Source organism: Protopterus annectens, chromosome 3.part0 (genome assembly GCF_019279795.1).
Source record: "Protopterus annectens isolate FY-2018-M chromosome 3.part0, PAN1.0, whole genome shotgun sequence".
NCBI classification, from domain to species: Eukaryota; Metazoa; Chordata; order Ceratodontiformes; family Protopteridae; genus Protopterus; species Protopterus annectens.
In genome coordinates, this window is record NC_056731.1 from 1,105,228,806 (window position 1) to 1,105,238,159 (window position 9,354).

General features: G+C 42.4%; 1 non-coding gene across 1 annotated transcript; it reads right to left on the reverse strand.

The window, feature by feature from the left end:
- Nucleotides 1-390: 390 nt before the first annotated feature.
- Nucleotides 391-554, reverse strand: LOC122797386. Its single transcript, XR_006364107.1, has one exon. It is a non-coding gene; the product is annotated as a U1 spliceosomal RNA (small nuclear RNA).
- Between the last annotated feature and the right edge of the window lie 8,800 nt (nucleotides 555-9,354).

The following is a 9,354-nucleotide window of genomic DNA, read 5'->3' on the forward strand; positions in this document are numbered from 1 at the left end:
CTTACCTTATAAAACGAAAATCCTGGGATTAAATCCAAAAACAAACAGGAACAGGCTGACCAGCATCAGTGAACTGCAAAGGGCACCGTGCAGCAAGAAAGACTGGGGAAATGGCGTCAGCTGAGGTCTTTATACCTTCTGGCGCATTGACGTCAGGATAAAAGCGATCTCAGATGACGCCCGATCCAGACTTTGGGACTCTGGCCGATAGGGGGCTGCTGCTGGCAGGAAGAACCCTACAGTCATAACTGCAACAGTGAACCACAAAGGACATCTATAAAATGGATGTCCTCTTGTAAACAAAATAAATAATAACATTAAGAGAACAGAACATGTGTAATTGCATGACTATAGAACTACTTTGCAAAGAATCTTTCTTAACCAGCTAATCAGGGAACAGCGCGAACGCAGTCCCCCACTACCATAAATTATGCAGTTGAGTATCCTGCATTTGAGGACATCACAGGGGTCAACCCATTCGGCGTGCAATGAATGAGCCTCACCCTGGGAGAACCACCTTCTTGATCGTGGTCTCTCCCCTGCCAGGTAAGTATGAGTTGCTTAGTTATATTATGGCAGACCTACATCTGCAACCTTATTTACAAACATGGTGCTACATCTAATTTGTTCATCTTTTCACAAATATTGTATGATTGCACCAATCATTTGTATGGCAACAGGCAGAATTCAGAAGTCTAGTACTACCCAGTAATTAAACCCAGGTACACTACCATTTCCCATGGAGCAGTTCTTTCTAAAAAATCTGCATTACTTTACGTCACATTCTAGCAGAAATATAGGCTGTCCTGTTTGTCTTGTCTAGTAAGCCGAGAGAGAGAGAGCTACCAGCAGGAGACATTGTACACACAGGCAAGCTGACAAGCATCACGGCCTATCAGGTTTTCAGTAAGAATGATTTGCATACCACATTTCAGTCCCTAGCCTTTTGTTTGGTTTTTCAGGGAAGTGCTTTCCTGGAAGGAGGGAAGGAGATCCACTGGCCAAAGAAAGGTCTAACAGCGAGATGATACAATGAATCAGCAATGTGCTTACACAAGAACTGATTTATATGAACCACAAAGTCATTTCTAAAATGAGGAAATGGATACACAATAAGTAATTAGAACATGCAGCCCTTATGCAGTGGTTCAGAATAGCTACATTCCCTTTAAAAACACTTTCACTTTTATGCGTAAATGTCTCACTTTTATTATCTATGAGTTGATACTCACAGTATCATATCAGGTTTTGCACTTCTGAAAAAAACAAAAAAAAGAGTGTGGATTACAGGGTGAAAGTTCAAAGTCTTAATGGTCTGTCCTAGGACCACAGTCTGCTTACTTTAAGAGAGAACCCTCAAAATGCAGCAATCAATGCTACCCCAATTCATAAATACAGTCTTACTACTATGTACATCATATGGAGCAGGATACAAGAATACACCTTACACCTCCCCTTGCAATGTCAAAGGAGCAAATTCGGTATATACCCACTAAATGACATTCAGTAATACTTTATGTTAACGAACCTCATTACCCACTCCTTGCATAGTCTGACCACGGCTAAAGCTGTTTCACATCCTCTGAGCTCACCTGAAACCATCTATCAACCAGAGCTTCACCTGTATATCAGCACTGATACTGCAGGCATCAAACCTGTATGCAGTGTTAGTTCTAACATAAAACACAGCTGTGAATACTCAAAGCGCTTTGGCACACCACAGCCACACACACAATGAACATGAGAAAGCATGCATTCTTACTATCTTAAAAAAGGGGATAGGCATGCTGTGGGTCTTCATTGGGAAACTACAGTAAGAAAGCTTTAAAAAGTAACAGATTTGAGTTATCCCCACTGTGAAAAGGGGCAAGTTGCAAATTACATTACATTATTGCTCATGTAAAAGGTCCTCAACTGCCCTTCCCCCCAACTTTATGTCTTGCAGTACACAGCTACTTGTATATGAGAAGGATACTGTTGGCAGCATGGCTTCCCACCATGTATTGTCTTCAGTGACAATTCCCCAATATTGGTGGTGCTCTTGCAATGCCGAAATGAATATGGAATTCAATAGGCTATTCCATTACTTTACTGTGCCTTCACCAATGCATTCTACATGTCTCTGTATGAATCATTTTTGTCTGGTAGAGGAGAGACCAAAATCAAAAAGGTGGTTCACCCAGAGTGAAGACCTTCCAATTCACTGTGGTAGGGTCTGTATGTACGTGTGTTTCTGTTATCCCCTGACAAAATGCCTAAAACATTTTTTATGCACATATACTATATTTGGTTGCCTGTTCAAGCTGCTTGTTGTCAGCTGTATGAAAAACTACAAACACAGCTGCAACTTTTTGAGTGTTTATGTTTGAATACACTTCATTATCATGCTGCAACTAACTTTAATCAGCGTTCAGGATGTGACATCATTAAGCAATGAGATGAAATAGAAACTTGTCATAATAAAGTGCTAGGGCAACAAAGACAAAGAAAAAAATATCTGATGACAGAAAATGCTTTTTGCAGTTGCAGAGTTTCCAGATTTCCAGGCAAGCTAATCTGTTCAAAACAAGTTCTTGGCTTATAAGCAGGCAGTTTGTCCACTTTCACTATAATGTCTGATATATTACTGTTTGTACGGTCACTTACTAGTCTGTTATAGCCTCTTCCATCAAAAACAATGGCCTGCTAGTAAAGTTTCCATCTCACAGCTTCATATTCTAAGGTTCTGTCCTGAGCTCTACTGTCTTGCTAGGTTTTGTATGTTCTCCCCTTATCTGCATGGGTTTGTAGTCTTTTCCCGCCTTCCAACATCTTTGCTTAATTACAGTGAATAAATATGTTGTATTTATTTTATATGTTTTATGTAATTTTGACCTTGTGGTGAGATCAAAGGGGTCTAAGGACCTGTTCAACTTACATGATTAAAAAAGACAAACTAAGTTAATTTAAAAATGAGTGCTTCATAATAAAACCTTCCAAAAGATAGGTTGATTTTCTTTCTTAAAAGTGGACTCTTGTCACTCTTGTTAGTAATGGACTCTAAAAATACAACAAATCATCAAGATTTAGAAAGACAATACAACACATTGTAGAAGACAAAGGGATGGATTCATAAAGTTTGTAGAAGCTATTTACGGACAGTGCAGCACTCCGAAGAAAGACTTCAGTGCACCAGCTGCAGACACGATTTCAGGAAACATAATGAAAGAATTACGGATACTTAGCTATTCAGGATAGGATAATTACAGATTCCACACATGCATATCTCACTCCAAAACACATAATTTCTGCCCAATGCCACCTAAATGCAACAAACTGCAATGCCGTCTCTGTTCCAAAATCCTTGGCGTATGTTATACAGATTACAAAGAACAGCAGTTACTACTGTGGATTCTGCCATATTCCATAACAATACCAAAAATAAGAAAAGAAAAATGCAACCTGCAGTGAATGGACTGGAACAGGATGTGGTGATACCAACCATAAATAAGGATGTGGCATGTGCACCCTAGAAAGCAAGTAGGTAGAGTCATAGCAAGGTTGCAACTAAACCAGTTGTCAGACCTGCAAATAATTGACAGTTACCAGCTAAAGAGACAACTGGTGCATGCTGTCTGCAACATGTGTGCCCACACATGTCTATGAGTACCCAGCAAGGAAACCCCGTTCCCCTTCAAACCAAAGTGTCTCTCAACCTGGGTGTACTTGAATTTGGGCCATCTTGAGGCACAAGGGGGAAGCTGTGGGATTGTCAGCTGCAAGCTGTATCCTGGCAAAATTCCTGGCAGCAATGTGGATGACTACATCTACTTTCAATCTACCACTATGGAAAAGGGGACTATAATGCACCAATTTACAGCATTGCCAACTTCTCCCATCTACTCGGTGCAACACACACATACCTATCAAGAGAACATCACATTCTGAAGCAGACCAATACATAAACAGAAAAGGCTGGCCATCCTTGAACTGCCACGTCGTGTGCACAGCAGATGGCAGCATAAAAACATCATGGCAATACACAGTGGAAGTGTCCATAATGCTGCCATATGGAAGGAAAGTGGACTGAGAGCTACACTCCAGCAAGGTGAAGTACCTGAGGGACTACTACTGGGCAAGTACAACAACCCAGCTAGGATGTAAAACAAGGATACCCCTCCCAAAAATATCCATGTTGGCAAAATGTGTTTACTCCCCACAACAGGGGCCTGTGGCTACCCACTTGAGCTGTGGCTAATGACCCCATACCGTGAACCATCCAACCCTGCAGAGGAGGCCTATAATACAGTACATGCAACCAGAAACACCACAGACTGCATGTTTAGTGCACTGAAAGCTTGGTTCAAATGTCTGGACACATAACAATGCACTACAATATACAAATGAGAAGACAGCATAGATGACAATGGTGTGTGCCATGCTGCACAACAACTACCTAGTGCACACGGCTGTCTTCCAGATGCAGGTGTGGGGGAACTACACAAAGAACACCATATGTCTGACGATGACATTCCACAGGTATCAGAGGAGCAGCAGGAGGACATAGGGGGCAGAAAACACAGGCATAGGTAACGTAGGGTGCAGCCACAAGTGCAGGCCCAGACAACATGGTAGTATCTGACCCACAGCTTTGAGTCATGATTAGCCACACATACATGGGTACAACACTAATGTTTAGGTGTTGCCCCACCAGAGCAGCATGGATTGTATCTAATGGCAATTACTTACTAGATGTAAACACTCAGCATCAGATATAACACCATAATCATATATAACATTATGAACATATACAAATTTGTCACAAAATGACCAACTGAAGGCACAACTGACACAGGTATACATACAGACTCAGATTGTCATATCAGTGTATGACACACAATAAGGGACAAACACCAGAGCAACACATCCCTATCTCATAACTATAATAAGCTTAGAAAAGGGAAACAATGCAAGACTTAAATGCAGAATTTTTAATATCACAAGCCAAATATATCAGTGTGAAGTATGGATAAAGTAATATAATAAATGGAGTTGGCTATGTTTATTAAAACTGTTGGACTCACACAGCATCAAACATGTCAATGAACACAGACAGATGACATTGTCAATGTTCTACACAGCAATCATCATCGTCATGGGGTAAGAATGACACTACCGGACAGACTGGATCGACTGTCATTCTTACTCTAGTTCAGTCTAGGACACCTACACTGACAACTCATGCCATGGTCTGCTCTGCCCCTAACACATATGAAAACACTTGGCCCAGGTTGCTCCACAGAGAAGACTGATGGGGTAACACCACCATGTGGAGATGATGAAGCACAACTGTGATTTGAATGGTTGTGATAGGCGGGACCACAGCAAAAGGGCCAGCAATGGAAGTGTGTGCATAGACACTGATGTCTGATGGGCAAGGCCGGTTATGCTGAGAGGGTGCTACCTTTCCCAGCTTACCAGAGTCAGGGAATGGAAAACCCTGCTTGCAGACCAGTGCGACTGTAGTACTGCTGACAGGCTGTGGTTTATACTGACCATGCCACAGATAACACACTTTCCTTTTCAGGAGCCAATGATACCATTACCTCACCTGTCTGTGCTCCTGTTCTTCATGCACATAAACATACCACTTATTTGTGCAACATGATCTGTGGCACAGGCAAGTGCGCAGATGTCAGATCCACAATACTGCTGGGAACATTTATTTGCCTGTAGGAGTAACAAACACCCTCTGACACCTACCCATGCACGCCATCCGCACACCTATGTCTACTGCAATGGTCAGTATTAACGTGTTATGAGAAACTTGTCAACATCAGTAGCAGTCTCAACTTGGGTCTGTTGTTCACTGGTCTCATCTTGTCGACCATCTGATGTCTCCTTATTGTCAAAATGACCAGAAAAGATTCTTTCCACTTCTGCATCCAAATGACTATCATCATCTTGTCCGAACTGTATCACCATACCACTGTCCTGTGTGCCAGAGGCCATGCTACCATACTGAGACACATAAGATCCTACATCAGGATCACTGAATGGGTTAATGGTGGATATAGTCAGCTGATGCGCTAAAATAAGAAACAGATGACACACAGATCAGGATAACATACTTACATCACCTGCTGAATATCATTAAAGACATATGACACATAAGTCACTGCAATGTTACACATAACAATGACTTCCCATTAGGTTTTGTCTGTGGATGGGTCACTGAATCTACCCAACAGGGAGGAGACAATGAGGCTACGTAGTCAACATACATAACATATGTGAATGTTTGTTTGTGTCTTTCGGCTTTTCCCGGTTAGGGGTCGCCACAGCGGAACTCCGGTCCGCTAATGATTGGTAGTTGATTTTTTTAGAGCCGAGTACCAGCCCTGGCGCTCAACTTCGGTAGCATTCACGATTCCACGCATGTCTCCACGCAGAACATATGTGAATAATACACAAAAAACAAACATCTGACAAGTCCTCCTGGGAAGACAGTGTGGGAGAAGAGGGATGAACTTCAACTATTGTAGAGAAAAAAGTAATCATTAATCACATAATTGCCAGCAAGAACCATTCAAACAGCATTAAAACATACACTGGGTTTTACATAGACATACCACTTATTTGTGCACTTGATGATGATGTAGTCTGGCCTAGGAAGGGGTAGTAGGACACAGTACTAATGCTGGACACCAACCGGAGTAACACCAATGACAAGAATGAAAGACAGGTAACAGCATACTACTGAGACTCACACTGCTGAGAGTTTTGTGTGTTGTAATATGAATCCTGCAGTGGGAACGTAAAGAGAAAGACAGCATAGTCATGTATGCAGGCAACAGAATACAGACAGCATAACATACATGACACAGTAACAGGGGATGCAAATACTCACGTGACGGACATTGCACCTTTTGGCCAGATATCCCAGTGTTGAAAAACAGTGATATTAATGTTATGTATCATAGGTTGCTACACATTCCTGCAAACTATGAACCGGTTACAGTAACAAACTGGTCTGTCTGTACTTCCGCCTGCACAACTTGGGCCCCCACTGGATGTACCTGTAGTGGGTAATGTTAGGGAGATATCAATATGACAGTAAAGAACAGTGCCATGACATGAGGCTGAGGCAATAACAGGTAGTGGTCACAGTAACACAGTATGGAGACACTCACCTGCCATTCCCTGGTGATGTCCACATGTATATGGACCTGTGAATATTAACACAAATAGCATTACACATGCTGCTTACACTGTTTTATCTCTACTGCAGCTGTATGAGTACTTGTCATTACACTTGAGTTCATCTTCATCACCCTGTCTGGATCTGTGTACGTGGTTCAATTCTGCTGCAGTAAATGCAAAATGGCAATACATGAATGTGCAAGCAGCAGCAATATGCAATGATTGACTCTACAGTCATCCATGCCATGCAAAGTAAGACATACATATTTGACATAGAATTCGTGCTTCTATCCCACTCCTGGTGATGCGTCACTCCCTATTCTCTGTATTCAGAAACAACTAATACTGTGAACTCATCGGGGGGGGAGGGGGGTCAATGGTTGTTCAAAACTAATGGCATCGCTTGGTCTCTCATACAGTCATAACCTGTTGGCTGCACAGAAGATCATGACAGGACAGTGTCATCCACAGGTCTCTTGGGATCTACTGTGACCTCCAACCACATTAATTGGTTCCCTATTACGCTGTCGCAGACGCAGACTGTCAAATGAGTCTTTGTCGAACAGTAAAGCGCGAAAAGGCAAAACAACGAAGCGGCTGTTTAGCAAATTCTTTCCCTAAGAAAGAAATTATTTGGCCGCTTTCGCTACTTTGCCTTTTCGGCACTGTAGTGCGATCTCGGAGTTGGCATATTTAAGTAGGGGTGGCGTGGAGGGCTAAGCCCCCCATATTAAGTAATGTTTTACTGGGTTGTTTTTGTTTCGGAACAGCAATTGTTTTCCATTGGAAAATGATCGCTGTTCTGAAGTTTCGACATCGTAAGCTTTCGTTTACATGGGGTCGATTATCTGTCATTCGCTCTTCTGAGTGTGTGATATGATAATATAGACCCCATTAATCATGTTGGTGATGTTGGACCACACATCTTTTTTCAATACTGTATTCCCTGCACATCCAATGAGTCTCCATCCATGTTGTGGCAGAGCATCTAGTATGATGTAATTTTTCTATGTGGAGAAATTGTCACTACTAGGTCTGTTTGCTCTCTGAAAGGCAGTCATACACACATGATCATATGCCTGTGGGAGCCCAGTTATGCAACTGATTATGTGGAAAGCATATATCACCATAAACAGCATGCACTCCTAAAGTATAAGAAACAGTGATTGTGTCAAATACTAATGCAAAATATAAAAAGTAACCAATTCCTGCATACATAACAGTTGCAAAATCAACATAATTTGTGATATTAGTACAGGCTGCCTAACCCAGCCATTGGGGATGCACAAGCCAGTGCATTCCTTTGTGCCGGTCCCAAGCCCGGATAAATGGGGAGGGCTGCGTCAGGAAGGGCATCCGGCGTAAAACCTCTGCCAAAAATTACTGATGCGGAGAACTTTTCATAATTACATACCGGATCAGTCGAGGCCCAGGTTAACGACGACCGCCACCAGTACTGTTAGCCAACAGGGTGCTGGCGGAAATTGTGCTACTGTTGGCCAAAGAAGAAGAGGAGGGAAAAGGCATGCCAGAAGGCAGGAAGAGAGGAGGAAGGTTAGGAGTGTAGTACTGAGGGTAGGAACTTTGATTGTTGGCAGTATGACTGGTATAGGGAGAGAGCTAGCTGACATGACTGAGAGAAGGAAGGTTGCTATATTGTGCGTGCAAGAGACCAGATGGAAGGGAAGTAAGGCCAGGTGTATAGGAGGTGGGTTCAAATTGTTCTATCATGGTGTGGATGGCAGAAGAAATTGTGTAGGGGTTATCCTAACGGAACAGTATACCAAGAGTGTTTTGGAGGTGAAGAGAGTGTCTGATAGAGTGATGTTTATGAAGCTTGAAATTGATGGTGTAATGATGAATGTTGTTAGTGCATATGCTCCACAAGTTGGGTGTGCGATGGATGAGAAAGAAAAATTTTGGAGTGAGTTGGATGAAGAGCGTACACAAGGGTGACAGACTAGTGATTGGAGCGGACTTCAATGGGCATGTTGGTGAAGTGAACAGAGGGGATGAGAAAGTGATGGGTAGGTATGGTGTTAAGGAGAGGAATGCAGAAGGTCAGATGATTGTGGATTTTGTGAAAATGATGGACACGGCTGTGGTGAATACGTATTTTAAGAAGAGCGAGGAGCATAGGGTGATGTACAAGAGTGGAGGAAGATGCACACA